General features: G+C 42.6%; 1 protein-coding gene across 2 annotated transcripts in view; it reads right to left on the bottom strand.

The window, feature by feature from the left end:
• LOC121001043 (carboxymethylenebutenolidase homolog) overlaps positions 1–17,642 on the bottom strand; it is a 921,426-nt gene that overhangs the window by 27,623 nt on the left and 876,161 nt on the right. Inside the window, exon 1 of one of the 2 annotated variants that reach the window (XM_040431925.1) lies at positions 142–244. The exons of the other annotated variant lie outside the window; for it this stretch is intronic. The gene's annotated coding sequence lies outside the window, so the exon portion shown is untranslated. Of the gene's footprint in view, positions 1–141; positions 245–17,642 lie in introns of those variants that run through there. 2 annotated transcript variants of the gene reach the window in all.

Raw genomic sequence — 17,642 nt, 5'->3', positions numbered from 1 at the left:
ATATGTTTTATGTACAATAATTGAGTTGCCAATACTTTTCTAAAAGCTTTCTTTCTTAAATACAAAATGTAATACTGTACTTCTAAGAAAATATAAAAGTAAAAAAAAATATAAAGAAGAGAAATCCAGAATATATCTTACCTCTTTAGCTGGATCTATAGACTCTTCTTTTAAAGAAACCTACCTGGCTTCTTACTATATGGAATGATCACTCTCTGTTTAAATAGGAGCTACTTAAATAAAGCTATGTATGGATTTAAAAAATGACATCACTTGGAATGCAAACAGAAAAGAAAAATGTATGTCAGAGTGACTTGGCAGTTTTTCAAGTAATATCCTATGTCTCAGCAGCTCATCTACATGCGGTAAAATTCCTATAAGGGCTGATTCACATAACCGCGTTCCAGGAAACCTAGGCCATGTGTTGGCCACATCTCCCGGACCGACCACGGCTCCCCAGATTTTTGATACAGTCAGTTCCTATCTGTTTGAGGGTCTATTGTACTGTACTCACATCATCTGTGTTCACCGCACCAAGCGCGGTTCTGTGAACCTATGCTAATTAAATAAACTTGTGCTCACTAAAATTATTTGTCCAACGAAGAGCAACTTTTTTAAATCTAAAAATAATTTCAAAGGGTTTGTACGGCTGATCATTGTACGGCTGATCATTTTCTAAGGCTCAGAGGATGTAAAAAAGCAGAAGACGTTAAAGGGGTTGTCTCAACAAATGTAATACAAAGTTAATACAAGGCACATACTAATGTATTATGCCCATATTGCCTCCTTTGATGGCTTGATTCATTTTTCCATCGCTTTATAAACTGCTCCAGGGGTTACAGCCACCGCTGCAGTGCAGATATGAGGTGGTCGGGACAGGAGCTGCTGTGCATGAGTTCCTATGTGAGCTTCCATGGTCTCATGCACCAGAGAAGCTGGTGCTTTTTCCGATTGCATGGATTGCATGGTGGTCGCAACCCCTGGAAATGGGGAGTGTATAATGTGATGGAAAAATGAATCTAGTCAGCAAAGGAGGCAATATGGACAATAACAATACATTAGTAAGTGCCTTGTATTTACTTTCTCTACATGATAAATGCCAGTTGCTGAAGTGAGACAATCTCTTAAAGCTTATCTCCCAAGCAGCTCCCATTTTCACACTCCCCATGTCCCTGTACCAGGCATAGCTCAGAAGGGAGATTGTAAAATTCCTATTCACCCTAATAGAGATCTATTAGGCTGAATAGGAGAGGGGATTAAAAAATCCCATGTACTAGGACCCTAAGGGATCTAATAGTTTAAAAAAAAGTGAAAAAAAGTAAAAAACAAAAAACACCAATATCGTAAAAGTAGAAATCACCCCCTTTCCCAATTTTACATCTAAATATACAGTACAGACCAAAAGTTTGGACACACCTTCTCATTCAAAGAGTTTTCTTTATTTTCATGACTATGAAGGCATCAAAACTATGAATTAACACATGTGGAATTATATACATAACAAACAAGTGTGAAACAACTGAAAATATGTCATATTCTAGGTTCTTCAAAGTAGCCACCTTTTGCTTTGATTACTGCTTTGCACACTCTTGGCATTCTCTTGATGAGCTTCAAGAGGTAGTCCCCTGAAATGGTCTTCCAACAGTCTTGAAGGAGTTCCCAGAGATAGCTCTTGTTGGCCCTTTTGCCTTCCCTCTGCGGTCCAGCTCACCCCAAACCATCTCGATTGGGTTCAGGTCCGGTGACTGCGGAGGCCAGGTCATCTGGCGCAGCACCCCATCACTCTCCTTCATGGTCAAATAGCCCTTACTTTCAAAGTTTTCCCAATTTTTCGGCTGACCGACTGACCTTCATTTCTTAAAGTAATGATGGCCACTCGTTTTTCTTTACTTAGCTGCTTTTTTCTTGCCATAATACAAATTCTAACAGTCTATTCAGTAGGACTATCAGCTGTGTATCCACCTGACTTCTCCTCATCGCAACTGATGGTCCCAACCCCATTTATAATGCAAGAAATCCCACTTATTAAACCTGACAGGGCACACCTGTGAAGTGAAAACCATTTCAGGGGACTACCTCTTGAAGCTCATCAAGAGAATGCCAAGAGTGTGCAAAGCAGTAATCAAAGCAAAAGGTGGCTACTTTGAAGAACCTAGAATATGACATATTTTCAGTTGTTTCACACTTGTTTGTTATGTATATAATTCCACATGTGTTAATTCATAGTTTTGATGCCTTCAGTGTGAATCTACAATTTTCATAGTCATGAAAATAAAGAAAACTCTTTGAATGCGAAGGTGTGTCCAAACTTTTGGTCTGTACTGTATATTAACAATAAAAAATAAACATATTGGGTATCGCCGCGTCCAAAAATGTCTGAACTAGTAAAATCCCCCCAAAAATTCCTGTACTGTTAATGCTGTAACAGAAAAAAAACCTTAAGAAAGCTCAAGATTCCTCTTTTTTTGTCATCTTGTCCCCCCCCCCAAATTTTTTTTAATAACATTGATCAGAAATACATACATACCACAAAAATGGTACCAATAAAACTACAGTTTGTTACGCAAAAAACAAGTCCTCGTACAGCTCTGTAGACCGAAATATAAAAAGTTATAGCTGTCAGAATATGGCAACTCAAATTCAATTTTGGTATGGCCACATTCGTATTGAGCCCCAGAATCAGGATGTCTGGTCATTTTTAGTGCACAGTGAACGCTGTGATGTCAAAACCCCAAAAACCTTGGTAAAATTCATTATTTTTTTATTTATTTTGCCACACAAATAATTTTGTTCCACTTTTCCAATACAAGATATGGTAAATTAAATGGTGGTGTTAGAAACGTAATCTTGTCCCCCAAAAAATAAGCCCTCATATGGTTATGTGAACAGAAAAATTAAAAAGTTATGGTTATTGGAACTTGGAGGAAAAATCCAAAATGCAAAAATGAAAATAGGCCTCGATGCCAAGTGGTATTCCCATCTCAGACATTGATTGCATATCGCTAGGATATGATATCAATGTCAAATAGGTATGCGTGCCACATCTGTGACCTGCTCCTATCTCAAGAACTAGACACCCGAAGTGAAGGAGAGCATACCACACATACGCAACTTGCCCTCCATTTAAGGCTATGGGACTGCTGGAAATAGCCGGAACTCTCATAGTGGTGAACTGGGGGTGGCTGTGCATGCACAGCTGCTCTCTCTTCACTTCAGGGGGCCCATTCTGGAGATAAGAGTGGCTCCGAGAAGTGGGACTCACAGCTATCTGACATTGATAGAATATTCTAGCGATATACCATCAATGTCTAAGATGGAATACCTCTTTAAAGAGGACCTTTCACCTGGAAAAACATTGTGAACGAAGTATGCTGACATGGAGAGCGGTGCCCGGGGATCTCACTGCACTTACTATTATCCCTGGGCGCCGCTCCGTTCTCCCGTTATGCCCTCTGGTATCTTCTCTCACTAAGTTATAGTAGGCGGAGTCTGCCCTTGTCCTGTGGGCGTTTCCTTCTCCTAGGCTGCAGCGCTGGCCAATCGCAGCGCACAGCTCACAGCCTGGGAGGTTTTTTTCTCCCAGGCTGTGAGCTGTGCGCTGCGATTGGCCAGCGCTGCAGCCTAGGAGAAGGAGACGCCCACAGGACAAGGGCAGACACCCCGCCTTCTATAACTTAGTGAGAGAAGATACCGGAGGGCATAACGGGAGAACGGAGCAGCGCCCAGGGATAATAGTAAGTGCAGTGAGATCCCCGGGCACCGCTCTCCATGTCAGCATACTTCGTTCACAATGTTTTTCCAGGTGAAAGGTCCTCTTTAAGACTTTAAGACACAGTTTTACAACCATACTGTACAGGTAACTTACAGCCAAATAAGAGGGTTTGTTTTTCTCGCAGAGTCAGTTGTATGTTTCATTTCATATAACTGATTGATTAACTTTTATAAACTCTTTCTGGGGGAATGAAAAAAAAAACCTGTCATTGATATTACATTTTACACTTTGTGTCGTTCAGTGTGCAGCACAGTTACTTTTATTGGATAGGTTGGTAATGATTACGTTGATAACAAACATGTATAGTTTTCATTGATGTTTCACTATATTTGTACAATAATAGCATGTCTTATGGATAAATTGAATTAGATACATTCTAGGGTGTGTCTGACTTTTTGATCACTTTTTATTAAATTTTATAAAAACTGCGAATTGGCCATTTTGCCGATTTTTTTCGTTTCGCTATTTGCCTTATGGGAAGATATTTTTATTTTATTTATTTTATATATTTTATTTATTTTCATACTATGGACGTTTTCGCATATGGCGATACCAGTGATGTGTTTTTTTTTTTGTTTTTTTAGATCTTTTATTTTTATTTAGGGAAAAGGGGGTAATTTTGAATTAAAAATTCTTTACACTTTTTTTTTTTTTTTACACTTTTTTATAGTTCCCATAGGGAACTATAACATGCACTCATTAGATTGCTATTCTCATAGACCCCAATGAATTAGCATTGGAGTCTATGAGAAAAGTGCTAGTTTCCTATGGATCCCTATTACAGACAAGGGCTCTATAGGAAATACCATGCAGCAGCCTCCTGTTATTCACAAAGACAGGGGATGCTGCACACAAGCTCCGGCTCCTCCGATCGCTGCACGGGGGAGCCGGAGCATCACCGGAAGCGCTTGCTTCCGGTGTTCTGCACACTCAGATGCCGTGGTCAGGATTGACCATGGCATCTGAAGTGTAAAATGTCCGTGATCGGCATTACCGCCGGTTGCGGACATTAGCCGCCAGTGTCTGCTATAAGAAACAGCAGGCACCCCGCGGCTATGGCGTGGGCGCCATCTTTAAAGACCCGGCCAGCGCCGTACTAGTATCGGGAAGGGGTTAAGAGCTAAAAGTGAGATTGGACCTGTATTATGGCACATCTACTACGTGCGACTACACCAGGCAACCTACTAATGTACTTTTACACATATAGATGTAAACCACATTACACTCATGCCAAATATATTATTAAAGGGGTTATCCAAAGTCTAACACATGTCACCCAATGCATTATAGATTATACTTACCTCCCTCCCCAGCACCCATGTCTCTCCTGATCCCTGCACCGCCGCCATTGCATTTCCCTGTTGCACGGTTCAAAACATCCAGCAATGGGGGGCAGCCAATAGCAGGCTGCAAAGGGGATGAGCCTCCCTAGTGTCACCCACGGGGAGTTTCAGCGGTGGTCGTGCGGGATCAGGAATGATGCGGGTGCCAGTGAGTGAGGTAAGTATAATCTATATGAGGGGCATGTGTTAGACTTTGGATAACCCCTTTAAGGTAGCACCTCTTCATAAATTTGGTGCAGACACACAAAGCAAAGGCAGACTTAAAGTGGTTCTCTGGGCTTTTAAAATTGATAACCTAACCTCAAGATAAGTCATCAATATCAGATCGGCAGGGGTCCTGGCAACTCCGCCGATCAACTGTATGAGGAGACGGCACGCGCAGTGTGCCGTCTCCCTTCTCTCTTCCTACTTGCTGCAGCATAGCAGCAGCAAGCAGAAAGAGAGAACGGAGACGGTACATGCACAATGTGAGCGCCTTCACTTTATATAGCTTATCGGCAGGGTTGCCGGGTGTCAGACCCCCACCGGTCTGATATTGATGACTTATCCTGAGGATAGGTCATTAATATTAAAAGCCTGGAGAACCCCATTAAAACTAACACAAAAAATACTGCAAATGATAAATGTTTCCCATAGTTTTTATGTTGCTGCATTGAAGAAATCATTAACCAGCATTTTTCGAGGATTTCATTATTGATGGCCTATCCTCAATATAGGCCATCAATATCTGCTAGGCAGGGTCGGATCAGAACAGCTACTGCTGATGAGCTGTTCTGCAGTAGCTCTGCAGTGAATTGGAGCAGCACTGCAGCTACCAGTTCTGTCTGCTACACAGCGGAAAGAGCGGTGTAGGTCCGGTGCCAACTTCTAGAGCTGCTGCAGAACAGCTGATCAGCAGGGGGAATGGTGTTGGACCCCCACCATGGCCTATACTGAGAATATGCCATTAATATTAAAATCCTTAAATATCCCTATAAAGGGATAAAGAGGTTGCCCAGTTTCAGGAAACCAGACAACCCTACAATAAAGAAATGTTAAATACTTACCTGAAATATGCTACTCGGCTCCGTTCTTCCTGCTGGGCTCTATTTACCCTGCTGTGGCTGTGATGTCACATCAGGAACATATGATCACTGCTATGGATGAGCGAATCGACTTCGGATGAAACATCAGAAGTTGAGTTGCATAAAAGTTTGTTTCAATACTGTACACGTGGTTTGATCTGACATGTTTTCCATTTGGATCAAATGACGTCTGTGTTGTTTCTGGTGCTTGCCACACCTTCTATCCCCAGGTGTGGCTATTAGGGTCATTTAACCTTCTCTATTTATAGTTGCTTCTCCCACAATGCTGTGCGGTTTATAGCTTCTGTTTGGACCTTTGGATAGATTGTGGTTGGATCTCGGCTGAGTTCCTGGTGCTTCCATTGCTCCGTTGAAGTTAAGTCTTTCCTTTCCCTTTTGTATTTTGTAGGGGTTCTGTGTGTTGCATTTCCCTATGGTTTGTATTAGGCCTGAAGGAGACTCCTGTTCATCCTACCATTTGGAGGAACAGGTAGTCTCGTCCCTGCCATTAGTACCAGGGTCCTATAGGGCTTGATAGGACTCTAGGTATTTCTGCGTATGAACTCACTTACCTTTGGGTTCTGTTCATACTGGTAGTCAGTCAGGATTTTGGTTAGGGTTTTCACTAGGAGGTGTCCATTTTCCTTCCCTAGTTCTCAGGCCTGATTCCCTGTTCCCCCCCTTCCCTCCTATGCTCGGCGTGGTGTTTCCCTCCCACACCGAAGCGTGACACATGCACATCAAAGTGCACAAAAGGTTTAAACAAACCTAGTTTTTTGCTTTGTTTAATGATTTACCTCAGTTGCTATTTAAACAAATCAAGGTGATCAGACTGATACTAAAATACTGTACAGCAAAATGATATCAGTTACGGTGCAAACAGAATTGCATATCAGAATGATTTGGCATTTCTTCAACACAAGTAAGGCTTCTTTCACATCTGCCTTTTTGCTGGATCCTTCAGGGATCATCAAAAACACATCCAGTCAATAATACAACTAACTGCATCCGTTCTGAACAGATCTGGTTGTATCTCCAAAATTAACAAGATGGATCCAGCACTAAACCATTGTCAGTCAATGGGCACCAGAAGGGTAGTTGATCCAGGGAGATATTCTAATTGCCTGATTGGAGTGATTTATTTATTTTTTTGCCCTAGAATGTGGCAAATTGGCTTCTACCTCAGTTTTTTTTTGCCTTCCTCTGGATAAACTTGCAGGATACCAGGCTTAACTGGATGGACAGATGTCTTTTTTCAGCCTTATAAACTATGCATATGTTACCCTCACTCCCCTTTCCAAATACTCCTGTTCCTGCTGGACAGGAAGTGATGGACCTGCTCTTGGTCACAAGACTGCTGCAACCAATCAATGGCCTCAGCAGTCACATGTGCAAGAATAGCAAGTGGCTGCTGAGGCTGAACATCTCTTGCTTCACAAGTCCTGGATGAAAGGGGAACACAGGCATTGCTAGTGATGCACTTGTTGGATTTGGACATGGTCAGGAAAATCCATAGACCATCTCTAACTCACAAATGCTACACCGTAGAATTGTACTCTTTCCATAAAATGTATATATGCAAAGAGGTTCTTAGATATGACATAGATCCTTTATCACTTTGCAAGAAATTTTCACTGACCAAGACCACAACGCATATTGGAACTATCCCCTTCACTGTCCTGGAAAATTTTTGTTAAAGAAAAGGATCAGAATAGTTAAAAAATATATATTCCCCCACCCAAAGGTGCCCCAAACTATGGTCACAGCTGTGGCAGTCTTCTTGTGGACATGCTGAACTATACATTTTCCAACTGAAGCCCTTGTGTATTTGGAAGTGTTGTATTTATATTGCTAGCCATTTTGTGAGCTGTAGATTTATTCATGTTTGTATATGTTATGTATATACAGTTGCAAGAAAAAGTATGTGAACCCTTTGGAATGATATGGATTTCTGCACAAATTGGTCATAAAATGTGATCTGATCTTCATCTAAGTCACAACAATAGACAATCACAGTCTGCTTAAACTAATAACACACAAAGAATTAAATGTTACCATGTTTTTATTGAACACACCATGTAAACATTCACAGTGCAGGTGGAAAAAGTATGTGAACCCCTAGACTAATGACATCTCCAAGAGCTAATTGGAGTGAGGTGTCAGCCAACTGGAGTCCAATCAATGAGATGACATTGGAGGTGTTGGTTACAGCTTCCCTATAAAAAACACACACCAGTTCTGGGTTTGCTTTTCACAAGAAGAATTGCCTGATGTGAATGATGCCTCGCACAAAAAGAGCTCTCAGAAGACCTACGATTAAGAATTTTTGTCTTGCATAAAGCTGTAAAGGGTTATAAAAGTATCTCCAAAAGCCTTGCTGTTCATCAGTCCACAGTAAGACAAATTGTTTATAAATAGAGAAAGTTCAGCACTGCTGCTACTCTCCCTAGGAGTGGACTTCCTGTAAAGATGACTGCAAGAGCACAGCGCAGACTGCTCAATGAGGTGAAGAAGAATCCTAGAGTGTCAGCTAAAGACTTACAAAAGTCTCTGGCATATGCTAACATACCTGTTAGCGAATCTACGATACATAAAACACTAAACAAGAATGGATTTCATGGGAGGATACCACAGAGGACTCCACTGCTGTTCAAAAAAAACATTGCTGCACGTTTACAGTTTGCACAAGAGCACCTGGATGTTCCACAGCAGTACTGGCAAAATATTCTGTGGACAGATGAAACCAAAGTTGAGTTGTTTGGAAGAAACACACAACACTATGTGTGGAGAAAAAGAGGCACAGCACACCAACATCAAAACCTCATCCCAACTGTGAAGTATGGTGGTGGGGGCATCATGGTTTGGGGCTGCTTTTCTGCGTCAGGGCCTGAACGGAATGCTATCATCGAAGGAAAAATGAATTCCCAAGTTTATTAAGACATTTTGCAGGAGAACTTAAGGCCATCTGTCTACCAGCTGAAGCTCAACAGAAGATGGGTGTTGCAACAGGACAACGACCCAAAGCACAGAAATAAATCAACAACAGAATGGCTTAAACAGAAGAAAATACGCCTTCTAAAGTGGCCCAGTCAGAGTCCTGACCTCAACCCGATTGAGATGCTGTGGCATGACCTCAAGAAAACGATTCACACCAGACATCCCAAGAATATTGCTGAACTGAAACAGTTCTGTAAAGAGGAATGGTCAAGAATCCTGACCGTTATGCACATCTGATCTGCAACTACAGAAAACATTTGGTTGAAGTAATTGCTTCCAAAGGAGGTTCAACCAGTTATTAAATCCAAGGGTTCACATACTTTTTCCACCTGCACTGTGAATGTTTACATGCTGTGTTCAATAAAAACATTGTAACATTTAATTCTTTGTGTGTTATTAGTTTAAGCAGACTGTGATTGTCTATTGTTGTGACTTAGATGAAGATCAGATCACATTTTATGACCAATTTGTGCAGAAATCCACACAAACGGACTATGTGTGCGCCCCGTCGCTGCTGGGTTCTGCTGTGGGGTTAATTGCTAAAAAACAGCCCACAGAATAGGAGAAGACCTAGTAATGGAAAACAGAAGAAGAAAGAACCCGCGCTGACCTTGTTCCTACCTATGAGTATACTACTAATGTCACACTGGATATGGTAGATTTTGCCCTATAATTTCTAGTGGCTATTTGAGTACCTCTATTCTCGTTAGTTCTTAATCAATTAGAGCATTTGTCCTGTTCAAAGTACATGCAGTGAATATTGCACAATGGTGTAATACTATTACGGTCTGCTGTGGCAGTAGTTTGCACTTACTGTTATGTGCCCCGCTCAGTCCGTTCCTGAAAAATCCGCTGTTTTTGATAAAGATACTGATAATCCTCTTCTCTTGTCCCGTTCTATCTTCAGCTTGCTTTGTGTTGCGTGCGCAGCTCCGGCCGGTAGCTTGCGCGCGCACAGAGCAGCCGTTGTTAGGTTCGTTGTCCTGGAGACCTGCAGTGTGACGTCACACCCGAAGCTACGGAAGCCTCTAGGGTCCACAATTCTCCGACGCGTTTCGGAATAGACGTATTCCTTCCTCAGGGATAACTGTAGAGCCTGTTCAGCCGATCTTTAAGCTTGCAGGTTTCCATGGAGACGCTTTTTTGTTTACAGGACAATAGAGAAGCAATACAAAAACTTCAAGGAGTATGAGGAGACATAGGAAAAAAGGGCATATACAGTTGTTTTATGATCTATATAGTGTTAGTTTGAGTCCTTTTGGTTCTTTTGAACTATTACTCCCCAAATTATCAGACTCCATAATGTGGTTGGGGTATATATTAATTAGTATGGGGAAAGGGCCTGAATATTTGAATAGTCTTTTTATTATTATTATTTTCCTTACATAATAGTGTCTTGTTACTTAATATATAAAGAAATTATAGAAATGCGAACAATTTGATTTCTTGGTTCGGGCCTGTAGGGGCCAGGGTATTTAGGTTGTAGATCCACTCACTTTCTTTGCGGGACATTGCTTTTATATAGTCACCTCCTCTGGGATCATGCCTCACTTGCTCTATACCTCCGAAGGATGAGCCTTCGAATTTACCCTTATGTTTTTCCGAGAAGTGACGTGATAGTGGATGACCCACAAATTTTTTACTTATGTTTTTTACATGTTCCCATATTCGGACCTTTAGCTCGCGTTTCGTTCTCCCTACGAACACCTTCCCGCACGGGCACTTGATATAGTAAATGACCCCCTTTGAAAAGCAGGACAGGTGGTTTTTTATTTTGTATGAATTATTTTCACTAATAATTTCCTTAATAATGTCTTTTTGTTTGGACGCTAGGCAGGCCTTACATGTTCTGCAGGGAAAAAAACCTTTTTTATCGTCTGGTATAGTTGCCTTTTTGTTTTTCCATTTGGTTGTGGTTCTAATTGATGGGGCTATTAAATTTCCCAAGTTTTTTGATTTTCTAAAAATAAATTTAGGAGCCTTTGGTAATTTCTCCCCAATGATTTTATCGTGCTTAAGGATGTCCCAATGTTTTTTTATTATTTGTCTGAACTGGTATTCTTTTTCATGATATTGGGTTATTATGGGTATATCAAAATCGCTATTTTCTTCCGGTGTGTTTTTTTCGCTATCAGAGATTGTATCTTTCTTTTTTTCTTTTTTTTGGTGTTTCTGAATCAGTGATTGCCACTCTATTTTCATAACTTCATTTTTAATTTCTTCTAGTTTGGTGGCATTATACCCCTTTTCCAGGAATTTTTGCTGTAAATTAATTGCCTCGTATTCGAACCGTTCATTCAGGGTACAATTCCTCCGTAAGCGGATGTATTGGCTACGTGGAATATTGGTAAGCCAAACTGGGAGGTGGCAACTATCTAGAGCGATGAAGCCATTGCTGTCTGTAGGTTTTGTGTACGTTTGGGTTAGTATTTTGTTATTCTGAATTTTAATGGTTAAATCCAGGAAATTGATTTCCTGGGTATTATAGGTGGACGTGAATTGTAAATAAAAATCATTTTTATTTATTTCATTAAAAAAAAATTGTAAGGACGGCATCCCCCCGCATTTCAAACCCCTGTGGGCAGTACTATGTTTGTGGTTTATGAATAAAAGAGGCTGTACGTGAAGTATAGTCAGACCACTGCTTGACCCTCAACACGGAGCCTTGTCTCGTTATTGGGGGGATTCACTGTATGCTGTTAGAAGACCGATTGCCAGAAGTGTAAGCTGATTCCTGTTCGTCTGCTAGCAGCTATTCGTGAGGTTCCAGTTTGGAGTGCTACTTTGTATCCAGTTCGGGAGGTTGGTGTCCTACAGTAGCTGTGCCTGTCTCTCAGAAAGGGGCATATCGCCTAAACGGATTTTAACCCTTTGTCTGCGGAAACGGTCCGTTACATTGGTGGCAAGCAGCGGGATCGTTCCTACAGCCAGAAGGACAGCTACAGGAGACACCATTTCTTTGGATTCTACAATTTAAAGGCAACGCATGTCCCAGTACAGCGACCCTAAAAGCAACAGGATGGAACCAGCAGTGTTATACGAGGAGGAGGACCTGGATGGCCGGGATACATTAAGGAAAGGCATCTGGTACCAGGCCCTGGATAGTGTACAATACCAGCGGGGTGAGAGTCTCCCCAGTGAAGAGCAGCGGTTGCAGAAGCAAGTGGCCCTGCGGATGCCCTTCCTGGGAGAGCAGCCCCTGGAGGAATGGGTGAAGGATCTAGAGCACCGGGTATGGCAGGAGCTATGGCTGGAGGATGCCTACCAGGCGCTTTGGTGGTATATGGCACAGTATATACCCTGGACAGCCGAACATGATAAGCCAGAGGGAGAGGCGTTTGATGGTCCTGGCTTGTTATGGGAGTCCTTTGCAGAGCCTGACTTCGGGAGCCCTGCACAGTCCAGACTTCAGGACATTTTCTATGAGAGGGAGGCTAGGCATGAGTGGGATGACCCCCATGAGGTAGAGCAAGACCTGGCTCACCTAGCAACCCTGGAGTGGGAACTGGAGCAGGACTACCGAGATCTCTTCCACTCCATTGAGAAGGCTCAGCAGGACGGTAAGGTGACAGACCCAGATCCAGACCCATTCAGCTGGGCAGATATTGTAGAGTGTTACTGGGAAGGACCCCGGGTGGTCGGTAGAGATGGGACCGAGGTCTCTCCACCGGTCCTGCAGGGAATTGGGAGCCCAGTCTCCATTCCCCAGCGGCAGTGTGAAGTGCAGGGAGAGGAGAGCAGCGTCCTCCCTCCCCAGCGGCAGGCTGAGTTACAGGGGGCAGAGGTCATTGTTCCTGCCCCCCAGCAGCAGAGTGATATGCCGGGAAAGCAGTGTGAAGTGCAGGGAGAGGAGAGCAGTGTCCTCCCTCCCCAGCGGCAGGCTGAGTTACAGGGGGCAGAGGTAGTTGTTCCTGCCCCCCAGCAGCAGAGTGATATCCCGGGAAGGCAGTGTGAAATGCAGGGAGAGGAGAGCAGCGTCCTCCCTCCCCAGCGGCAGGCTGAGTTACAGGGGGCAGAGGTAGTTGTTCCTGCCCCCCAGCAGCAGAGTGATTTTTTGGGAATTGGGAGCCCAGTCTCCATTCCCCAGCGGCAGAGTGTCCAGCAGGGAATAGAGAGCCCAGTCTCCTTTCCCCAGCAGCAGGACACTGTATTGGGAGCGGAGACGGTCGGTCGCCCTCCCCAGCGGCTGGAAGTATGTATAGGAGAGGAGCTTGTTACCCCCTCTCCCCAGCGGCAGCTTAACGCACCAGGGGGAGACAGTAAGCCCCACAACAGTGCAGATGGGACCGTGGTCTCTGCACTTACAGCACAGGGGGTAGAGACAGTCGGTCTCCCCCTCCAACAACCAGGCTCCAACCAGGCTTCTTCCGTGGTAGCGCTGGCACCAGGGCAGAGTACCGTTGATCCCTGCCCACAAAGCAACCTCCACTCCAAGCCAGGGAGCAACACAGAGACCGGGAGTACCAGCTTCCAACATAACCTTGGTAAACTCACTGGACAGAGACAGGCTACCAAAGGCAACAGGTCCAGTATTGGGTTGTGGGTGGGCTGCCAGACTAACTCAGGTACCGACCAGCGTGAGGTCAGGTATCTGGTTAGTCTTCCCTGGGGGGGGGAGATGTGTGGCGAAACCAACCTCGCCACTGGGTTTTGGAGAGGACTGGCTGCTGGCCTCTTGCCCCAGGATTATGGGCCATATACTAACTTTTAAACCCCTGAACCTATTCAAGTGAATTTTGGATAGGTTTGTCCCCACGTTATACTGTTTGAATTAATGTAAGTTATATGTATGGCCAATGTAAACTCACAAAGTTGTAACAATTTATAATAAGTGTAACTTGTCAGCTTGGGAGGAATATGCGGGTGTGTTTCTATTGTGCCATTGTCCCATTGTGTGTTTAAAATGGTGATGTCTGTTCTGTTGTCTGCACATGTGTATTGGTGACTTCTCTTTGTCTTGAGAGATAATTGGATTACGCCTCGGGTGTCTCGAGGGCAGAGAGGAGGAAACCATGATGCATTGTGGGGATGTGTTGTGTCTGTGTGTCCTAAGTGCTGTTTATCTGTCCTATGTCACAGTCTTCATTCTGGTCCCCTAGGGGCGTGTACACCAGATGGGCTGTACTTACATTGTATGTGTTGTAAATTACTGATTGGTTGCATTTCAAACCCCTGTGGGCAGTACTATGTTTGTGGTTTATGAATAAAAGAGGCTGTACGTGAAGTACAGTCAGACCACTGCTTGACCCTCAACACAGAGCCTTGTCTCGTTATTGGGGGGATTCACTGTATGCTGTTAGAAGACCGATTGCCAGAAGTGTAAGCTGATTCCTGTTCGTCTGCTAGCAGCTATTCGTGAGGTTCCAGTTTGGAGTGCTACTTTGTATCCAGTTCGGGAGGTTGGTGTCCTACAGTAGCTGTGCCTGTCTCTCAGAAAGGATTAATAAACAAAACTCCAGCGTGATTTGCAAGTAGTGTTACTTTTATTGGAATTGCGGCTTCAGCGTAACGTTTCGGCCTATTGGCCTTCTTCAGACTAATGCCGCTGGTGATGGTGAGAAGAAATTGGCGCTCTGTGGCAGTGTAATGCGGAAGTACCGCTGGTGAGAGTGGCGCTGGTGAGATTGTGTCTCTCAGAAAGGGGCATATCGCCTAAACGGATTTTAACCCTTTGTCTGCGGAAACGGTCCGTTACACCATATAAAAACAATGTCATCTATAAATCTCCGCCAGAGGACCAGGTTCGCGCGGAGCTCGCCATTGGGAAAGATGGTAAGCTCCTCCCACCTTCCCATATATAGATTAGCGAAGCTCGGCGCGAATCTGGTCCCCATGGCGGTCCCCCACGTCTGGAGGAAAAAATTGTCCTCAAATTTAAAATAATTATGATTCAAGATGAATAAAATTCCCCAAGGAAGTCTATTTGTTCTGGTGGAATGTATGCCTTTTTGTCCAGGAAGTGTTGAGCTGCTTCCTTCCCTTTATTGTTTTCTATTACCGTGTATAGGGAGGTGACGTCGAGTGTCCCCAAGATGTAGTCTGGTTCCCATTTTACTGTTTCCAAAATTTGTAGGATATTTTGTGTATCTTTTAGATAGGCTGGCAATTCTTGGACATGTTTTTGAAGAATAGTATCCACATATTTAGACAGGTTGCTAGTAAGACTGCCTATGCCGCTAATTATTGGGCGCCCGGGTGGTTGTGACTCTGATTTATGGATCTTTGGCAGATAAGCAAAACAAGATATGCGGGGATGTCTTATATTTATAAAATCAGCTTCTTCTTTGTTTAAAATACGTAGTCTCCTTCCCTTTAGTGTCAGTTTGTTGAGTCTCAGCTTATATTGTTCTGTGGGGTCATTCTTGATTATTCTGTATGTTTTTCCATCCTTGAGTATTTTATTAGATTCTTTTAGGTAATCTGCATGATTTAGTATCACTATACCCCCTCCTTTGTCGGCAGGTCGAATAATGATGTCATTATTTGTCTGTAGTGTCTTGATGCTAATTTGTTCCTGTTTGCTGAGATTATGCTTACGTAGTTTATTGTTTTTCTTTGACTTAATTTTCCTTAGGTCCCTGATGACTAGGGTTTCAAATGTTTTGAATGACGAGAATAGAGGTACTCAAATAGCCACTAGAAATTATAGGGCAATATCTACCATATCCAGTGTGACATTAGTAGTATACTCATAGGTAGGAACAAGGTCAGCGCGGGTTCTTTCTTCTTCTGTTTTCCATATATATATATATATATATATATATATATATATATATATATATACTGTGTGTATATATATATATATATATATATATATATAATTAATATTATTTGGATGTATCCCCCTTTACTGACGGTCTACACTTCCGAAACTACACTGAGCTATTGTCTCTGTTGTCACCTCAGGTTTCAATATTAGAGGCTGACTGTAAATACCTTGTGCTGTTCCCAATTTTGGGTCAGTTTTCCAATTTTAGTTCACTAGGTGAATATGTCTTTAATTATTTCTTAACAGACATCTAGAATAAATTTGGACCCCAAGAGAATTTCTAGAAGACATGATTTTACAGAAAGTTGGTGCCTTACAATGCAAAAGTCGGGTTCGCTGAGACCAGAGATTGGCTGGAGCTTTCGGGCAGCTCATCGCTGCAGTGCTAGACACATAGACCGCCAGGAGCCATAGAGTGGTGGTTCTGGAATTACAGGGGATGAAACATGCAAGTAAGACTTTTTTTTATTTTACCACCATTTTTGGGGAGTCATTGTAACCTCCCCTTTATTTTAAAATTAGACAAAATATTGGAATTTCCTTTATTAAATTAGATAAGGAGATTACCAGACAAAGGAGACCAAATTGTAGATCATCAAAATAAGTTGCAATCGTAAATTCAGTGCCTTATATAGAAAGCCCACCAATGCGTCGATCAGATCAAGTCATGCAAAGGAAAGGTTTAATAATTAAGCTAGGAGTTCACTATTGATTGCCTATAATCAGGTCTGTTTGTTGTTCTGCTTCAATAAAATAAATCAATTCATCTGAATCTCTGAGTCTCTAAGTTACTGTTCTTGCGCCTGGAAGCTGCTCAGTTCTACTGGTGATATCCTCAGGATAGTAATATCCTCAGTATTATACTTGTAACCACCTTGGCCAACCTACCATCCAGGATATTGGCTGGTACTACAATAGAAACACTATTAAAGTTATTTTCATACATTCAGGCTCTCTCTCTGACGGGAGGTGTTTAGAACATTCAGCAATGAAGGCTGAAGGGTTTTCCGATATATTTTATATAGTTCTCCAGGTTTTCCATCCAGCCCAAGGGCTTTGGGCATGTGGTTCTGAAAGGGGGCGGTCTTCTCAAAGAGGTGTTCTCTTGGAGAGGTTTCACTGTACTTTATTCTCAGTCTAAAATTCTCTCATAGTGCAGCCGTGAGTTCAAGAAGAGGTAGGGACAACCACTTTATACTTTGTGGCTCAGAATGTCGTAGCAGCCTACAATATAAAAAGGTATCAACACTCATGGGTGCTCATGGTTAGCATACAGTATATGCCTGTATTATTTTTTTTATACTGAGTTACCTACCGGAAATAGTGACCAAACATAGCTGGAACAAAGCACTCAGCACATGGCCCCTAGGCACCACATGTGCTATCATATGGTGCACCTGTGAGGTAGAGTACCCTCCCCTAGAGCAGTTTTGTAAAATGACTTGGGACATATGACAGTGAGTGAGTTATAATGGCTGCTTATACACATCTTTCATTATAGCTATTCGAGTACAGCAAATATGTAAAAGCAGGACAGAATTTATAATACACAAGAAACAGGGGAGGAATAATTGTAATCATTATCTACCTGGAGATCATTTTGTTTAGAGCTCTGATGTCCCACCAAATGATGCTGTACAGTTAGAAGAAATCAGGTGGTTGATAAATAATTGTTATTACCATGCATGTGACCATGG

Source organism: Bufo bufo, chromosome 5 (assembly GCF_905171765.1).
Source record: "Bufo bufo chromosome 5, aBufBuf1.1, whole genome shotgun sequence".
NCBI classification, from domain to species: Eukaryota; Metazoa; Chordata; class Amphibia; order Anura; family Bufonidae; genus Bufo; species Bufo bufo.
This window is presented reverse-complemented; position numbering and strand designations above follow the sequence as displayed.